The following is a 20,898-nucleotide window of genomic DNA, read 5'->3' as shown; positions in this document are numbered from 1 at the left end:
AAATCATCTAAAAAAAATAAATGCTCTTGAATCTAATAAAGCATTTTTTTGAAGTTTTTGTGAACCAAGAAATAAAGGTATAGTAAAATAACAAGCAAATTAGATAAAAAAAAAAAAAAAAAGAGACATTGATGAATTTGAGATGTTAAAATGCCCAATTGTATGGTCCCAATTATATTTGGGAGCATACACTTTGTTCAAATTGATTCTTTTTTTCTTTTTCTATAAAAAATTTGAGCCATATTGCATCAATTTATATATTCTTAGTTTCAAAGTGTGGAAGTAATGTATTTATTGAAGTAAGACAATACAAATTTTCAATGCATTGTTTTGCCAAAGTCTACCAATATTGATCTTGATGGCATTGAAATAATCAATTATCTCACCTCATAGCTTACTTGATAGCTTTATTGAATGTTTGAGGATCAAATAATGATAATAATAGGTCTTTCATATTATTTTTTAATCTCCAATAAAATTGACACATAAGAACTTATTTATTCCAACTAATATTATAAGTCAATTATCTAAAATAAGATGTATAAATTGATATCAAGCAAGATCTTTGACTTGATGAGCAAATCTTTGTTGTTGCCCATTACACCTTCTCATGTTTTTCAAATGCCACTACAAATGCTTCTAAAAAAGCTTCAAAGTTGCTCAAGATTAGAGATCTCTTCTCAAATAAATAAGTAAATCAAAATAAGGTTTGTTTTGTAAACAAGGTTTCAACTAAACTAATACGCAATTTCTTTTTTAAATAGCACTCAAGTTATAGAAAAGTTACTCATTAAATTTGATTAATAAATCCTTGAAACTTAGAGCATAAACCAGCAAACTAGTCTCAAAGACTAATCCGAGGCTCCTTACATTGTTGAATAGTTGAATTTTCTTGTTAAAGTACAGGTGCCACCACCTCCTTGGATATAGTAGCTTAAGAAAGTGGTTCCATCATAGGCTAAACTGCTTCAAATCTTGCATCATTATGAAATCTTATAAAAAATCTTTCAATTTCAAGTGTTCCACAAGATAAAGCAATGTCATATTACATGTATTCTTTCTTGAGAATATATTAGATACCTAATTGTGTAAGCTAAATAAAAAATGCAACAAAAATTCTACTAAGTCTAATAGAGCCTTAAATAAACTTTAAGTAATATTTAATAAATCCAATCAAAGTTTAATCTATCAAAATAAATTTAAAATAAGTCACAAAAGAAATATAAAGAAATCGTGATTTAATCTCTCTCTCTCTCTCTCTCTCTCTCTCTCTCTATATATATATATATATATATATATATTAAAAAAATATATAAAAATAAATCTTTAAAGAAATAATAATAATAATTTTTTAAAAATATTTAAAATAGAAATTTTAAAGAAAAAAAGAATCACAAAGAAATATTAAAAATAGAAATTTTGATGTAATCTTAATTAAAAATTTAATTGAATCTTAACCAAATCCTATGTCAAATCTCAATTAAAATCCTAATTGAACCTTAACCAAATCTTAGGTTAAATTTTAATAAAATCCTAGAAAAATCCTAATCAAATCTTAATAAAGTTCTAAATCAAACCTTAATCTTAACCAAATCCTAGACCATATCCTAAGCCTTAATTAAATTGTAGATAAATCCTAAACCAAATCCTAATCAAATCCTAGATCTTAAAGAAATTCTCAATAAATCTTATAGTAAAATGGAACCTCAAAAATTATAATCAAACCATTGATATCAAATCAAAAATTGTATGCTTTTTAATATCTTAGTTAGAAATAAGTGCAAGAAAGATGAAATCAATTGTACTTACTAATTGAAAAAAATGCAAGATAATCCAATCAAGTTTTTGGCGGCCTCTTACTCCAATCTAAATGCTAAATTTTCAACACCAATATCTCTTTCTTGAACTATTAAATTACTCTTAAATTTCACTTAAATGTTGGAAATCAAGTCTAGTATCCATAAAAAAAAAAAAAATCACTCAATCTAATTGAAAAATTGGTGAAGATCTTAGAAACACTTACTAACCTTTAAACTCCAATTTTTGAGACCTCAACCCATAAAAATCCTCATATACTTTAATCTAACTATTCAATTAACCTAAATTTTGTTACTAATTTATGTAAAAAAAATATTTAAATTTTTTTACTTAAGTTTGCCCTCAAATTTCAGTATTCAATCTACAAAAGCACCCCAGAATCACTATAGGTGGCTAATTTTGTACCTCGAGGTCTAATTTCGATCCAGGTTGACAATCAGTCTTTTCTGAGTATCAATTCTTGGCTTCTTGAGATAAATTTTGCTAAAATATACTCTTAACTCTTCTCTACATATGCCTATATCATTTTATTTTCCAATCTAGTTTAATTTGCTTTATTTATAGACCTACAAAGTAAATAGAGGTCTATTTTGTAAAAAAGTAATATTATCATTTTTTAGTTTTAGTATCTCTTTTAATTATTATCTATATTTTTAAGATAATTTTCTATGATATTTTAAAATAAGATCTTTTATAATATAATATTTTCTTCTCTCTTACAATCATTAGCTATGTTATATCATGAAAATATTTAGCATATTCATAATAACATCTAGTTTAAACTTGAGAGACTCAACCGTACTAACATCTTTACTTCCAGCTATCTTAAAAGAAAAAAAGAAAGTTTCTAAATAATATTAGTTTAAAAAAAGATACTTAGCAATCTCTAAAGCATATAGATGCATTCAAGAAGAAGGATAATCTACTCTTTATTAAGAAGAATCAAGCTCTAGTATTGATAAGAGAATAATCTAAATAAATTGTCATAGATACACTATATATGAAACCAACTAAGAAGTTAAATAGAAGAATTTCAACAACAAAGCTAACAAGAACTTAATTAAATCAAAGGAGTACAAGATCAATATCAAAAGAGATGAGGTAGAACTCCAAAAGAAGTGTTCTTGAGATTCAAGATTCTCTCAACCTCAACTCTAATATATATTAGGTCTTAAAAAGTTTTTTAAGAAATTTCTATGTTGCTTGAAGATAAAATAATTCTAAAAAGCTTTTCAAATAACTTCTTTAATCTTTTTAGAAATTTCTAGAATTTGCTAAAATATCCTAAGAATCTTTTAGAATTTTTTTAAATTTTTTTTAGAATATTCTATTGAAATATTTTAAAAATATTTTAGAAATTTTTAGAACTTAATAGAATATTCTAAGAATATTTTATGAATCTTCTTGTTAGATGTTTTTAATACTATAAGTCTTATGTTAATGAGAGATATTGTATGTATACTAGTTGAATTTACGTTGTTATCACAAAAAATATGTTGTTAAAAACTACACACTATGCAAAGCAATTAGCATTTATATATCCCTTACTTGCTATTGTGTGCATTCCATTCACACCTTCTTGCATTACTAGTCCATATGTTGGATCATGTTTCATCCCCATTTACGTTTTCATTGGCATAGTCAAAGATTAGAGTTAGATATGCGCTTTGTAAGGCTCAGTGTCTATTATTCTTCCTTACTCATAGTTTGCGCCTCATATTGTTGTGATGCAATATGGCTAATATGTAAAAGAATAAAAAAAATATCATATTTTAGAAGATCTTATTTCAAATTATTGTAGCAAATTATCTTAGAAATATAGATATTAATCAAAAGATAATACATTAAAAGTAAAAATATTGCCTTTTTGCAAAGTGATCTTCTACTTACTTTATAGGATCATAAATGAGGCAAAATAAGAAATATTAAAAAAATAAAGGATATAGGCATATGAAAGAGAGAGTTAAGAGTTGATTTTAGCAAAAATTACCTTAAGGGGACAAAAATTAATATTTGGAGAAGACCGGTTGTCAATATGGATCAAAATTAGACCTTGAGGTACAGAATTACACACTTATGGTAATTCTAGGATACTTTTGTAAATCAAAGTCTAAGATTTGACAGGAGACTTCATAAGATTTTCTAAAGTGTTGGTTTTTAAGTGATTTAAATTTTTAATTATTTTGTAAGAGCTTTACAAAGTCAAGATTGTTTTATATAATTCTAGATTTCATAAAATAAAATAGGATTTTAAATTTTAAAAAACAAAATTGTGAGTTTTATAGCAAATCTATACATATTTTATTTTGAAATTGTAAGTATAGTTGTATTAAAATTATGATGTGAATTTGAGCTTAATCAAATAATTGGATTGGAGATTATTAAAGTTCAAGTGAATTAGGGTTTTTAAATTAGATTTTTAGGTCTAGTAAGATTATCTAGGATTTGCAATAATTTTCCAATTAGATTATGATTTTTTTTGGAGCTAATAGTTGACTTGATTTTTAGCACTTATACAAAATTTGAGAGAAAGTTAATAATTCAATTAGGAGTTTTTGCTGCTAGAAGATCAATATTGAGATCAAAGATAGAGGCTGAGCCATGCCAAAGTGGTTTATGATGTTTTTCTCCTATTTTGTAAGTTCAAATCTCTTCAAATTTGTAATACTTGTTATTAATTAAGAATTTGAAAGGTATATAAAGTTTTAAGCAAGATCAATAGTTTGATCAAGAGATATTGAGGCCCTAAAATTGTTCTAGGGTTAGTTGAATTGGTTAGATTTTGGTTAAGATTTGTTTAAGAATTAATTAGAGTTTGATTTAGGATTTAAGATTTGATTAGGATTTGATTTATGATTTATTGTTTTATTAGGATTTAATTTAGGGTTTAGGATTTGATTTAGGATTTAGGATCTAATTAGGATTGATTTAGAATTAGGATTTCTTCAGAATTTTTTAGTGATTTTTTTAAGATTTATTTTGGATTTCTTTTGGAATTTTTTAAAAGTTGTTTTTTTTCTTTTTCTTTTTTTATAATTTTTTTAGATTTCTTTTAGATTTTTTTAGGAATTCTATAGGATTCTTTTTAAATTCTTTAGAGTTTCTATAGGATTTTATAAGTATTTCTTTAAGGTTTGTGGATTTCTTTTATATTTTGTTAAAATTCTTTTAAGGATTTTTTTTTTTTTAGATTTCTTTAGGTTTCTTAAGAATTTATTTATTATTTCATAATGATTTCTTTAGAGATTCTTTAGGATTTCTTTGTGTTTTATTTATGATTTATTAAAATATATATATATATATATATATATATATATGATTATGTTTGTTAAGCTTTAATTATAATTTATATATGATTCTATTAGAGTTGTTAGGATTTGTAGTTGCAAATTTCTATTACCTTCCATAGCCAAGTGATCAGCGTATTTTCAAGCAAGACTTCACGTAATATGATAATGCCTTGCCGAAATGAAGTTGTGATCCAATCCAACTCAAATGTAGGACCATCCTTTCTTTAAATTCACATAGAAGCAAATGAATTAAATCCATTCAACAAAAATTATCACAGCTTCTTGCAATTGAGATAAAGTGCACTATGCCAATCTACTATTCTATACTTTTTTAATAGTCAAAATTATGCACCCACATGCATCTATATACTCATTATCCATACTCACTACTTTATAACAAAGTTACAATACTCATCATAGAACCATCATTTCAATTCTATACCTCCAAACCTATTTCTATCTCACAACCAATGATGTTGAAAATCTCATTATGTAAATCAAATTGCAATTGTGTCAATTATGATATACAAAAGCAAATAATAATTAGAAATTTGTGTTTCTTCCTATCATAGCTACCTCTTTTACTTGAACATATGCATCAATGCAACCTTGTCGTCTTCCAAACACCAACAACCATCACTCACACAACTTGCCATAAGAAAGTACACCAAATCGAGTTTTGCTTGAAAAATATTTTTATGCTTCTCTACCACCAATTGCACCCAAGACTCCACTTTGCAACCTCAATTCTTTCTATACCAATGTCACATCTAAACTATCTAAACATAATTCCAGATTTACAAAGTCACTTCCACTTTTCAACTCATCTTTCTATCATACATACTTCATGCACCACACATGTATTTCTTATTTTACAAACTCATGTAACTATTAAACCATCTTTACCAAATTAGTTGGGTCACATTGAGTGGTATCTTGTCAAGTGTAGATTTAAAGCTTGTCCTTTGGTTCTTTGCTCCAAACACTAAAGTCTTGCATAATGTGGTGCCTACTATTTGACAACTTATTAGATATCCTATATATCTTACTCACTTCAAATACTTGAATAGCAAATATAAAAACCACCTACAATCTCATTATCTATAAACAAGGAACAAAAGTTGCATTAATATGCTAAATGGAAGGAATTTACTTATCTTTATAAAGATTCCAAGTAACAAAAGGTAAGTCTAAAAAGTACACATGTACAATACTAATTAGTGTAATCACAATTCTATTGCGCATCTCTTAGCCTAAAGTTAATTTGACATTTGCTTATCTATCAACATCTTTATTCTCTTTTTTATAGATTATGTTGCAATAATGTGAATTTTCTACATAGATTGGTGGCAATTGAGCACCTTCATGGATTTTATGAATGATCTCTAAGATATTTTAAACAACATTGAGTTAATAATATACTTGTATGAAATTTCTATTCTAAGATGTATTCTTATTGTGATAAGAAATATATTTATATAATATCTGATATTTTATTAATTTTTTATTAATTATTAATTTAATTTAATTTCACTTTTTTCATAAATTAAAAAAAAAACATATTAGAAATATTGATAGAAATTGTAATTGGAATAAAAAAACAAAAAAACTTTATAAAATAGGTGAAAGAATAAGATGGCAATAGCAAAAATATTAATAATATTAGCAATATTGTATATACATGTATATATATATATATATATATATATATATATATATATTAAATTGATGCAAATATTTATTACATTTATCCACCCATTATCATTGGTTGAAGATTTAACCATTATTTTATTGATTTTTGACCATTGTGGATCTTGCAATGAAGAATTTTTTTGATGATGGTTAAGATAGATGGATCAATTTGGTTATTACTTAGGTCTATTTAACAATTTCTTATATATACAATTTTTTGTTTTCCAAATGCTTATAAAAAAAAATTAACTTTTGATAATTAAAATTTTTAATATGCCAATGAATATATTAAAAAAAGCTTAACATAATATTACACAAAATCATAATTAAACCAAAAAGAATATCATACTTGCAATTTTGGATAAATGATTATGTTGTATACAACTTTAAGATATATAATTTTACAAATTAATTACACACAATTTTAATAATTAAAATATTTATTTGATTAGACTTTCAAGACATTATTTAATTTCATTGGACCAACTATCAAAGTTGGCATACCTTTAGTGAAGTGTTCATAAAGTACAATTATAAAACCTCAAAAATTGACACAATAACATATCAACTCATAAAAGAGATGCCTTCTAAAGGACATCCTTAGATCTAATGAATAAATTGAGTTTTGTACATCAAAGATTTTGATACTTTGAACATTGTTGGATACAAAAGGATGCTTGAGAGTGAACAATAGAATCAAACACCATCATAGATAACCAAGTACACTAAAATCACAGCCACTTCAAAGCTGTCGTTATTATAAAAGATCCACCAGTCACTCAGTTCCCCTAGGCGCTTGTGAGGTCAATTCAAGGGAAACTAGCCAGTATGGCTGGACCACTCCACACATCTACGGCTATCAACAAAATGTACTTCAGAAATATGAATACTTATAAATCTGAAGCCGAGCGAAGATGATACCTTGGATGTATTCTTGGATCTTAGCCTCGCCTAGTAATCCAAATATTTCTTGTTGGGTGTTGTAGTCATTGAATAAGTTAGACATGCCCAAACGGGTATACTAGCGGCGAACACCCGGCATCCACATATGCCCTTCGATATACTTCATCAACTCGCTCTGCAAAAGGAGTGGCTTAGAAACGGTTCATTGAGATGGGAGAGTTGAATCCTGCCACTCTGATATTAAGGCCAATACTACAATGCATTCATTCTATTAGTATGCAGAAAGAATTGAAAAAACTGTGTAAAGTTACTAGTTTCAAAGACTGTCTCTGTTTACAACATGCACTGTGTACGATATGGCTGAAGAGGAGACCCGCACATCATCTTGAACGATGCGCTTGAGTTCTTTGATATCAGTCTCTTTGTAACCTTGAGCAATGTCCTCTTTCACCTCTTCTTTAACGATTGCTGCTGCCACACGAGCGGTTATCTCCCGAATCCTGTCCATATGTAGATAGAATCACCAATCAGGAGGAATGCTGAGATGAAATATGCAAAACTATATTGGAAAGATGAATTATCTCCAGTCTGTATCACAAGCGAATTTCCAAGAGATCCACTCCACATGCCACAGGTACTGTCTGAAGCATATCGATTTATTTTCAAGGTATGATTAACTTATTACTCAATGTCAAGAGTACAAAATCGTATATACTAATTCCTGAACGCACTACATAAACATGTTCAAACCATCATATCAGCGACATGCATCGCTTGTATATTGAGGAGCATTTGCAAGTGAATAAATTGAAAGAAACATTTTGTGCACGAAGTACTAGCTTACCTGGATACAGGTGGAAATATGATCCCTTCTTGCAACTGCTCTGGTGTCATGATTGCTGCAAGCCTGTTGCAGTACCCACATTCCATTTCAATCATTGTGTGGAAATTTTTGGATACTTCCCTTCTTTTTAGAACAATCAACGGAAAAGACATAACTTCCATCTAGATTTGGAATGAAAACCAAGCTAGTCCAATCAAATACCCTTTTCTTAAATTTAGCACATTCTATACCTACTCAAAACGCTTTACATTTCCAACATTAAACCTGGAATCTTATCATGGTCCGATTATGGTTGTAAAAGTACGAGTTGTGAAACAGAACAAGAGCACCAACTGCCAATGCCTACGCGCAAATATTCAAAATAGAGAGATATTCAGGCTAAAAGTTAGAGAAAATAGCAACACAAAGAGATTTATGCTCACTCCTCTGCTGCCGCATGGACCATACCATCTGAGATGTGGTGAGCGCCTGCCATGAGTGTACCAAGACCAATCCTGCAGATTTTCAAATATTAGCTTTATTCAGAAGATCGTTCCAGCCGATGAGCTGAACAGTCACAAGAAACGCAAACAAACTTAGTCTAACTATAATGAACAGCAAAAATTAAGTAATTTTACAAACTGTTGATTAACCAAAACAGGACAACATGAGGGACAAAGAAACACAATCAGAAGGTTGATCGACCAAATTATTCAAATCAATGAATGAGAGGATGTTCACGACGACTATACAGCTGCAAATCCAGCATACGACTGAAGAAACGTCTTTCGACAGGAAAAGACATACCCAGGAAAGTACATATTGTTGCCCTGGTTCGAATGACCTACTCTACCACCTGCATATCAGCATGTCAATTTGTTCATTAAAACCAGAAATCTGAGAGAAAGTCGTTTCCAGGTGATCAATGTGTGATATTACATGTATAAATCAGCAAGCTTCCACATTAAGAGGTGATGAATCCACACCAAGATCAACGTCGCGGAACGGGCACCCACTGGCGAAGATAATGTTTGGTCCAGCATGTTGAAACGCTTCCTTAGCTGTACACTCCGCTGCAAAACCAACCAAAAAATGAAAAGATCAATCACAGAAAATTCAATCTTACTGCTGGTTTGACATCCAAGTAACTCAGAAACAATACCATTGGAAGTAGGATTCGACAAAGAAAAAATAGCTGGACTTGGACTCCTTGATTCTTTCATTGCCTCCAGAACCTGCGAACATTCCGAAGTCATGTCTTCTATTCGGGAACCTCAATATCAAGCACATAACCTAAAGATAAACCACTCAGTCGTGAACAAGAGTACACTCCACAATAATAAATTACGTTCGACTCAGCATAAATCAGTGCATGCTTCGCTTCGTATAGCTTTAAACGCTTCCTGAAACAGCCTCAAAGTTGTGACGTGGTAGAGGTATCTCAAGAGGTGAAAGACGAGAGTAGATGTTTCCAGAGGAGGCATTAACAGCAAAGGGTGATGTTTACAAGGTGGGCAGACTCCTGCAATTTATTTTTCTCTTGTAATGTTAGTTCTTCATGGTCGCCTTAAAAGTCCTCATTTATAAGACTAACTGAATTTCTGTAATTTTACTTCCTCTCTCCACAAGTTGATGGTGAACCTATTTGATAAAATTTCCTAGAAGAATACAATAGGCTACTATAACACTGAATGCACACCTGCTGAGTAAAAAGGCCTCCAACTCCAGAGAGCCCCAAAAGCACATCCGGTTTCACTTTCTGAACCTGAAAGGAGAAAAGTGCTTAAATTGTTCTGCGAGTTTAATAAACAAAAAGAATTGAAAGCTAAGAAAGAATTACGTTGTAAACTTGATAATTTTTACACGCATCGAAGTTGATTTACAAACCGTGCAAAATCACGTCTTCTCTCTTGGTATAATATAACCAAATAAGACAAGTTGCACCAAATATAGGTAACAAAATAGCAGGACATTTTGGGCCAACGATGTAGATATCTTACAATTTAAGAAATCTGGGGTTTGTATCCAATTAATCAAATAATTTCTATGCAATGATAAAACGTGGATATGAATGTACTGGTGAATTACCACTTCCAATAACGTTGCACCATCTTTCAAACTCCTCAATCTCTCTTGCATACTGTTCTACATCAGATGCCAAACCATCTCGTGCTTCTGTCACTAATCCCTGCACGAAAAATGACAAGAGGTATTGCAGCTGACTGGGTAAATATAAGCACCATGAAACTTTGATTAATTCAAGCATCATGAAAACCATTCAGAATTTCTGAAGCAAGAATACCAAGCAGCGTCCCCTCTTTGGTGAGTTCACGCACCCACTTATGCCACGAATTCGTAATTTGGAGATGAGAAGATGAATTGCAACGAGAATGGGAGACATCCACTGGAAAAGAACCAAACAACAGCGAGTGGGAATTTTACATCTTTATCCAGAATCCAAAACTGGTCAATAGCTTTTTTGTGCGTTTCGGCCGAATGGCCTCCAAGAAGCATCTGCATAGCGCTCTTAACAATGTTCACGACCCCAAGACCAGCACCACAAGGAGGATGACGAAGGTAAAAAACCATCGAACATGCACATCAAAGAAATTGCACTCAAATTCACAACTGCAGACAAGAACATAGCAACACGCATTCTTTGACAACAACTCCTGATATATATATATATATATTATTAATTGCTTCACACAAAATGCAAAACTTCATATCGCACAATTTGTTCAAAAGGTCATGAAAAAATGCAACTCCGTTGAAAAAAACAGCTTCGAGTTACAAAAGATAAGCATGGAGATCTTGAGAAAGATTGCATTAGAATCCCAAGTGGGTTGTAACCAACCGAATAACCCCAATTTTGGTGCAGGACGGTGTACCTTCCAGCACCAACGACAACGATTTTTTGCTTAACGAGATCTTCCATAGGTTTGCCCATCGCCCGTACTGCTCCAAGCAAACCTCCAAGTGCTACTCCAGCAGTCCCCTAACGACACATAAGCATAATCAGCAACAAAACATTCTTCAACTTTGTGAGATTAGAAAGCCCCTAACTAATCTAGATATAGACAAAAGGAGACACAATTTCTCTTGTGCACACATCCTGATATTTTTTTGAAAATAGAAGAATAGCCAGACGCAAGATTGGCAAGAGAAAGAGAACAATAGTAACACAGCAAATTCATAGAGAAAAATAGAAATCATGCATGAGAAGCCTGGTGAGCTATTAATCACTTCATGTGTCGAAAAAGATACCACTTCATTCAAGTACAGCATAATCTTAATTCAATCAATGAGCCAGTTGTAACTTCCAATCGCAAATTTCATCTTCTTTAACGAAGTAAAGCAACAAGCACACAAGACCAGAGACACGATTCTTAAGGTGCAAAAATTGGTGACACATGAAGTTGACTTACATTGAGGATTGTCCAGAAGAGCCTGATTGTTTGTGCCAACATCAATCATCACGGGTAAGACCTGCATAAAAGAAATGTAAAACAATCATAAAAATCCAGTGCCTCTCATATGATTATTTAGCCTCCAATAAATTGAGCAGATGGAAGGGGCTGAGGTCCAAAAGTAGATGAGAGTGATGCTACCTTCAAACCGCATGAAAGAACAAACCAAAAAGACTGTCACCAACAAGGGTGCACAGATCATGAACTTGCTTTATCAATTTTTTTATGATTTTTATGGTTCAAAGCGATGCTGAATCTCTCAGATATAATCAAGGGCATTCGCAAGGAATGCACAAGTCACCAATTACTTACGCGCTGAGGATTAATGCCTGCTGCTGCAACATACAGGTCGAGCTTTCCTATTGGTATACCAATTCCTTGCACTACCAAATCGCCCAAACCAAGGATACGGCTGCCATCCGTGACCACAATCATGTCCACCTGTTTGATGCAGGAGGTTTGACATGTAGTTAGAGACAATCGAATAGTTCCCTCGTTTTAGAAGTACGGGCTGAAATGAGCAGATAGTATCATGGATTATTACAAATAAAATGTACCTATGAACAGCAGCACATCAGTAAATGGAACATCAAAAATATAATAAACTTGGAATTCGATTATATAGTAATACAGAACAAGTCGAATATCTGGGAAGATGGCCAATTATACACCATTGACATCATTTCGCCGCGATCTCTCGCAGTGAAATACATTCCTCGGGGCCGCCTGTAAAGACCGCTGTAACGTTGACAAACCAATCCTATGGTCGGGGTGTAGATTATCGGTGCAAATTGTTCAATATTGCTGATAAGAACCTGCTCTAAACGGAAAGAATATCACATAAGCCCGCAAGATCCAGTTCGCCAGCTTAAACGCGAGCTTTTATGATAATCGTAGGTAGCCTTTTCAACATGGAAAATATGTTAGAAACTCACTCTCAATCAGAAATAGGAGAAACTGACCCTATAATATAGAGTCTCGTTTCTGTCGTGTAACCGATTAAAAATGCGCCATTTTGCGAGTGCGGTCATATCTTCAGCTCCATCTTTCGTATGTTTCTCCAAGGACCGAAAATTTCCAGTAGAAATAACAGCAGCATATATGATGAAGAAGTCATGCTCCGAACATTTTAACATGAGTCTCAAGAGGGTTTAAAAAGAAAATGTTATAGGTAGCTTTAAAGGTAGCTTTCACTCACTGAATCGGTCATATTGTTGTTCAAAGCTCATAATTCGTGGAGGTAGCAAGCCACGTAGACCAAGTCGATCTCTTTCTGACAGCGGATATGCAGTACCCTGAAATCTCCATGCAACAGTAATAAGAATTCAGTAAGTTCACAAAGAGATGAAGTTCCAACTCGGCCCAGATTCCAAGTGTGAGAGTCTTTCTCATTCTCTAGCAACTACACCACAAGCGGGCCGCCAGCAAAAAGACTAACAAGTGAAACATTTCTAGCCCACGTTGGCCCTGAGTAGCTCGTCAATTCCCAAGGTAACTGTACCGGGTCGCATCATGTACTTGAGTCCCACCCTATTCCCAATCTCAGCAACATGTATTTGAAACACTTTACCCACAAGTATAGACTCTACATTTAAGAAACCAGTTTGAATATCATCAAGATACCAGCTGAACAATAGCATGATTTACCTTATTGAACCAGGGATCATGCAGGATGTCTGTGCTGCGCGTATTCACAATGACGGGTCTCTTTACGTTTTTTTGAATGGACCGACGGCCAACTTCTACACTCGGAGACCATACCCACTGCTGCAAAGTTCTGGCTAAAACTTTCTGGAATGGCCCCCCTTTAGTGAATTGCGCCATGGCTATTGCGCAGGATCAAATGATCATTACCTTGACTTGCGACAATCCTGCAGATGGACAAGCGGAAATCAGATTTGAATATGGCCATCGTTGCCCACCATTGACGCTCAAACCAACTACGAACAGGTGCTTGGCAAGGGTTGGGAAGATAGTAGTTACATTTAAGCATGAGATCCCAACTCCACGAACATACGGACAATGAGGTCACATTGACAGGGAATTCATGGCCAATAGAATGCATCATACACAAAGACTACTATATCTTTCAACTGAAATCGAATGAATTGGAGCAGGTTCCGCAGCCAACTACAGGTTAAGAAGCTACAGATCTGAATTCTTCACACCCTAGCAAAGCGTATCGTATAGTGCAGTGTTATATCTTCTAGCGTCCATTGCATCAAAAATCAGCTTCGCAAAGTCAGTTGTATTACGATAACTAAACTATCCTGTTCTCGACTATTTACACAAAACTCTAACTTGGACTAAACCAACGAGTTTTACTAAAAACATTTCGATTCTCAACACCCTTGAAGTTCGAGGTCATTGCATCCACATTTCCTCAAAGAAGCCACGTGACTGGCTAGATCGACTAAATATCTAAGATCTAAAACGAACAATTAGCATGAAACAGCAAATTTAAACTCGAGCTTCAACGTCCGTGATAGAGCATTTCTCACCGTCCACAACATAACTCCTCATAGTACGCCCACACTTGCAATCGATCATAGAAGAAAAAGCTAAGAAGGCCACTTCAACCAAAGCAACAAGCTCAAAAATAACCTCTCACATCTACGATGCTCCACATCTTACAAGCTTAAAGTTCTCATATCCTTTTTACCGCCATAAACTACATTCACTGCCTAAATTTATCCCGTCACAACGAAATCTCACGAGACAACGAAGCCGGAAAAAGCTAAGCCCCGAGCATTCACATCCGCGACGAAGTTCCGCAATTCTTACTCACAGCACTCAGTCCCTGGCGATTGAAGTGCACGACCTCCACTCGGCCCTTCGCCACTGTTGCGCTCGTTCTTCCACCTCTCTCGCCAGTTCCTAAAAGGAGAATTTCTCGGTGCACGTAGTTTGAGTCGCAGGAAGAAGACGTCGCAGTAGAAGACGATGGCGGACAGCAGCGATGGCAGTGACGACGGCAACGAGCTTACGACGCTGCGATGGCTCCCCCTTCTCCTTCTACTCCTGCTCTTCCTCCTCTGCTTCTTCTACTTCGCTGCACGTTGCGACGAAAGGGCCGAAAAAACGCCGCAGATTCTTCCCTCCTGACGGGCCATGTCGGAGACGACTCTCCTTTATTGTCTGAGCTGGCACTGCCTTAACGTTGACGTGGAGTTGACGTGGAATTAAACGTGGAAAAAGGTCCCCCATCGATGGAGTGCCTACGAACGTGTGCGGGAACTGGTCCATGCCAGCGTGGACCGGGTAGTGATTCCCAAGTCCCTTTTAATTCTCTCACTGGAATATATATATATGTGTGTGTGTGTATATATATATAATATTATTAAGAATTTTTTTTCATGTGCTTATCGTTTTACTTACACATGTGTTCAAAAACTAATTCTGCATTATTTGTGGCTTTTTATTATATGCTTCTACACGGTTATAGGCTTTAGTTTCAATTGTACAGCCATGGGATTGAATTCCGAATATTAAAATGAGAATCAAGTACTAAGAATGGACTTCTCATCCGTAAGATTACTTGACATAAATTAAAAAATTTGTAATTAATCAGGTTTTTTTTTTTCTGGTATTTTGAATTCGACTATTATTCTTCTAATTACAGAAATTCTTAAAAAAACAAGATTTTTATAACTTGGGAAATTTTGGACAACTATTTTTAAATATTAGAATTCACCTTCATCAAAATAGTATATAATTATATCCAAGTGATTTATAATATTAAACTTACCAGGAGAGTACGATTTTGGGCTTGGTACATTAACAATCAACTTTCTCTTGCATGTGCTCTTTGCATTTCAATTATTAATGAGTGTATAATATGTGACACTCTCACACAAAACTAAATTACTTGGTTGTGAAATTAAAGGAAGAAGACAGAGATAGTTTTCATGAAATTTCGCTACACAATTAATTCTCCCTCAAATGTAAAAATCCTTTTTTCTATTATTACAAGAGATTTATTAAAACTATGATAAAATAAGAACTAATAGACAGTGGTTGCAAATTATATTCCATACTCAAAACAAAGTTATTATTTTTTTTGTATCCTTTCTTTTTGTATTATACATTATGTACTTGAATAGGAATTCTATACCATAGTTTCAGATATCATGAAAAACATTCTTCTTTTGAGTGCATCAGCGTACAATAGTTTAAGAAAAATGTGGTTAAATCAATTCGAAAAATAAAATAAAAATTAATGATTTGTAATAAGAAGAATATTAATATTATTAGCTACTTTTTTTGCTAATGTTTTTACTAATAATAGCATCGAATAAGTAACAAAACTCATGCCTGTAAGAGAGGTTCCTTAGACAACCAGATCCAAGGAAGAAGACATAAAAACAGGGGTCTGCATACAAATTATACCACAAAATATTTTTTTCCTTTTTTAGTGTTTTTTATTCAATATAAATATGCAATGGTCCTAAAACCACAATACATTCTATAGTTAATACTAGATTCTATTTAGAAGATAAATTGCTTCATCAATAACTTGAAATGACAAGAAAAGCTTATTGTATGCATTGTTAGTCAACTTGTTTTTTAAATTTTAATGACAATTAATTAAAACTACATAATAGAGTGTATGTGTATAATGAAAATTAATTAAATCTACATAATAGAGTGTATGTGTATATATATATATATATATATATATATATACATATTTATTTTTTATATATTTATATATAGGAAAATTTTAAATAGATTTAGAATTTTACAAAATTGACCCACTCATCATGAAAAAAAAGGAAAAAAAAAAAAAAAAAAAAAAAAAAAAACTCTAGATTCATTTCTCCACTATTAGATCCAAAATCAATAAAAACCAACATTAGAAGAAATTCAACCTATGCAAGGGCCTTCTCTTTTGCATGTTGAAACACTTGTTGTCCGTGAAATTTAGTATTTTCAGCTTCCTTTTTTATATTTTTTCAAAACTTTGCTTACCCTTCATCTTTAAGCACTACTCCCTATTCCAACCTAGGGCTTTATATTCAAAAAAATATTTTCTAATGCCACAATCATGATAATTACCATATTCTTATCATAGGTAGATCAATTTAGTAAAAACTTAGGTCTATGTAACATTCCCCAAAATATATAATAACAAGTTCTTCATTTATTTTGTTATAAAATTTATAATCAAGTTTTTTTTTAATTAATAAAAGAAATGAAAGAAATAATTCATCTAGCATTATTAAAAAAATAAGAAAGATAAATATATTATAAAACCTTGTATTGAATTGTTTTTAAACTATTATATAACAATTTCAAAAGTGGGTTTGGAAAGATTTATTGATTTTTGTAATTTAATTTGAAATAATTTATGTTATGGCTAACAAGAGCCTCTTTGAGTACACAAATGTTACCAATTGCAACATTCACTTGTTTGAAGATAAGTACAATTAACATATTGAATATGCTATTACAAACTTGGTAATCCACAATTTGTAATATATAGCACAAAACAACAAAACAACAAACAAAAAAAGAAAGAAAGAAAGAAAGAAAGAAAGAAAACATACACTTAAATGAACTCCTTAAGGGATTGACAATCAACAATATAATACAAAATAGAGACTTCACATCAACATCTGTGCTTTACAATTGAATTTGAGATTGTGTGCTATTGTGATTTTTATTATTATCAATGAAAAACCTACATATGCTATTTACTTTGAATTAAATGATGGCCAGAAAAGGCATCATTGTTTAATAAATTAAAGATCTGCTATTACATAAAATGGGAATTTACTTAAAAGTCATTTGAATAATAAAAGTTGTTTTTTTTTTTTTTTTTTTTTTTTCTTTTTTTGTATTAAGTGAAAATATATGTCACTCAGATACTTTGAAGAAAGAAAAAACATTTTTTTAAAACAATTGGTTGCTTACTTAATGTAATTTATAAAGTTTGGATTTTTTAGTCAGAAAAATGTTAAAATAAGAACATGATAAAAGTTTGCTAATAAGCACAAAATTAAAAGCTAATCACAAGTTAATATTGTATTAATTTAAAATTTTCTAATGAAAAAAAGACTTCTAAATAAAACTCTTATTGACATAAATACAATTTTGAAATCTATATATTTTATTAAACTTACATTACCTCATATTATTTGTAAAACGATGATTATTAAAATAAGCATTCGGAACAAGTGTAATGTATTACATAGAAAAAAAACTATCTAATGATAAAAAATAAAAAAATATTTAAATTCTAATAATTTTTATATTTATAACAATAAATATAGTAAATTTTCTAATACATATATATCATACAGTTTTGAATATATGTGTATATGATAAAATATAAAAAAAAATGAAGATTTTAGATTTAATTAGAACAAAGTAAATTGAAAAGCATTAATTTCAGCATACAAATATTTCACATTCATTTAAAAAATAAGAAAGTATTTTGGATAATTTTAGCTTGTAACATAGAAACTTAGAGAATTTATTAAAAAAATATAAATTTTGCAAACAAAGATATAAGACACAAATTACCTATACTTAAAATTTGTTGATTCATAAATTAGTAATAATAATAATATTATTATTTATTAAATAAATTCTTTCTTAAAATTTCAACAAAAGCTTTATATAGATATTTTTAATTTGATTTATAAAATGAAGAATTTTTTAGTTTATATTTTAATTATAATATTCTGGTTTGTCACACATTGTATTTAGTCTTTTATTACAAATTGTGTTTTGTTGCATGAACGATGTTATATGGCTTGTAATATCATTATGAAAGATCCTACTTTTAATTTAGTAATTTTTTTGTAAAATCTATCAACAGAAATAATAGAAAACGACTTAACAAAGTTTATTATTAATTACTTTTTTATCAATAAATATCAAGTATACAAAAAGAGGTTCTACTTTTTTATTAAAAAAATATATATGATATAAAAAGATTCAACCTATAAATAGGTATACTAGTTTTAATTAAAGTTACACATATTAAAATTTATTGTTGATTACTAAAAAAGTGAAGAATGTATTTTTTAGATCTTTTAAATATATTAATCTATTAATCCAAATTTAGTAATTCCATCAAGAATGTAAGTTACATGTGTACCATTATAAATATAAATGGCCTCTATTTTTATTTTGGCATAAACCAAATATTGTTTAAAGTCTCTATATATATTTTTATTAGTCATATTAATTTGGTTCTATCTCAATTTGAATATGAGGCATATTCTTTGTATAGCTATTCATAAGAAAAAATATTCTAAGCTTGCATTGACAACTTAGGTTCTTATTCTACAATATATATGTATATATATATATATATATATATATATAGAAATATAAAAAATATAAAAATAATAATTTTTAAAAAAAAACAAAAAAAACAACAACATTGTTAAAAGTTTACAACTAATATAAACAAATTTTTTACTAAATGACTTCTCAATTAAATTAGTAATACCATGTCTTAATCTATCCACAACCTCAAAGATTATCTTTGTGATCATGGGAACTAAATTGTAGATAAAAAAAAAAAAAAACAATTAGAAATTTGAACCACTATTTGTAACTTAGATTATTTTGTGATGCAGATATTTGCTTCATTATTCAATCCAAATGGAGTCTTAAAAGTGGAATAAAAAAAATCTCACATAAGAGTAGTAAACTTGTTAAGCCAAAATATGCAATTGCCTTTGCAGATTATAGCTTCTATCTAAAATATGCTAACAAAGGTTTTAAAATGTATATATATATATATATATATATATGTGTGTGTGTGTGTGTGTCTGTGTGTGTGTCTGTGTGTGTGTATGTGTGTAAATCCATGTCTATTAATGAAGAAACATCTTTTGTTGCTATTATCATTTTTATTAGTAGTTTTTTTAGACATAATTTTCAAAATTCATTCTAGTTGTAGCAATAACATATATATATATATATATATATATATATATTTTCATAAAAAAAATTATATCTAAAGGGTTTTCAAGTTTGCAAAGCTCATAAACCATACAATTGTTTTCCAAATCCATATCATTTCGTAAGAATAAATTTTTGCAAATGGTATATTTGTGAAATTCAAACTAAAAAAGACAAACTTGTTTAATTAGCACATTGGCTAATAACTTTTTTTAGAAAGGTTTCACAATGGTGAATACAACAAATCATAGTAGGTAAATATTATCATCTCATTACAGATGTTTAAATACAAATCTATATCTAAATAAGAGTGGTATAAATTAATTGTTTTTTTGGAAGTGATTTTATTCTTGGGCCAATTACTTTAAATAACTATTTTCAATTATTTTGTGGTTTTTTATCCTACAAGAGATATATATCATATGCATTGAAAATATAAAAAAACATTTTCACATTTTTATCATAAAAAAATATTCAAATGTATGTTTGAATTAATGGATATGTAACATCTTCCTACAATATATGTCATGTTAAAAATGATTGTTAATAATCCATGATACTCCTAAATCATAAGTTCACTCTGCCTTAGTATCTTACCTTAAAAATATATATACATATGTTGAAGAAACTTCAATCAATCAATGATAATAGTAGATGCATAGCATTTAATGAAATTACGATAAAAAGACGTCATTTTAATTCACTTAATTTTGGTTTCAGAGTACTAAATTCACGTTCGTTTTTAAACAGAGAAATGGTACAAAGTGGAATTTAGAAAAAGAATTAACTTGATGTCATGCAACACAAAATCACCGTCATTCCTAGTTCGATAACAACCAAACAGTAGTTCTATAAGGTCGTATAAACTCTTCATTAATGACCTTAGATAAGGACTACAACGCAGTCATGCAACCATATAAAATACTCTGGAATTACATTAGTACACTGGCACAGTCGGAATATTGCTTGGTGTAGCGGT

At 30.6% G+C, this 20,898-nt stretch overlaps 1 pseudogene across 1 annotated transcript; it reads right to left on the bottom strand.

Moving 5' to 3' along the window:
* Positions 1 to 7,521: 7,521 nt before the first annotated feature.
* On the bottom strand, positions 7,522 to 14,921 carry LOC112284657 (NAD-dependent malic enzyme, mitochondrial-like; annotated as a pseudogene). Its single transcript, XR_016504326.1, has 20 exons — positions 14,781 to 14,921; positions 13,644 to 13,867; positions 13,197 to 13,291; positions 12,959 to 13,079; positions 12,668 to 12,811; positions 12,309 to 12,437; positions 11,955 to 12,015; positions 11,810 to 11,817; positions 11,418 to 11,524; positions 10,968 to 11,052; positions 10,829 to 10,930; positions 10,615 to 10,714; positions 10,226 to 10,291; positions 9,689 to 9,761; positions 9,513 to 9,599; positions 9,334 to 9,382; positions 8,970 to 9,041; positions 8,548 to 8,610; positions 8,083 to 8,203; positions 7,522 to 7,878 (listed from the first exon to the last, which is right to left on the bottom strand). The product of XR_016504326.1 is annotated as an NAD-dependent malic enzyme, mitochondrial-like (transcript).
* Positions 14,922 to 20,898: the final 5,977 nt, after the last annotated feature.

This window comes from Physcomitrium patens, chromosome 7, assembly GCF_059467195.1.
Source record: "Physcomitrium patens ecotype Gransden chromosome 7, ASM5946719v1, whole genome shotgun sequence".
NCBI classification, from domain to species: domain Eukaryota; kingdom Viridiplantae; phylum Streptophyta; class Bryopsida; order Funariales; family Funariaceae; genus Physcomitrium; species Physcomitrium patens.
This window is presented reverse-complemented; position numbering and strand designations above follow the sequence as displayed.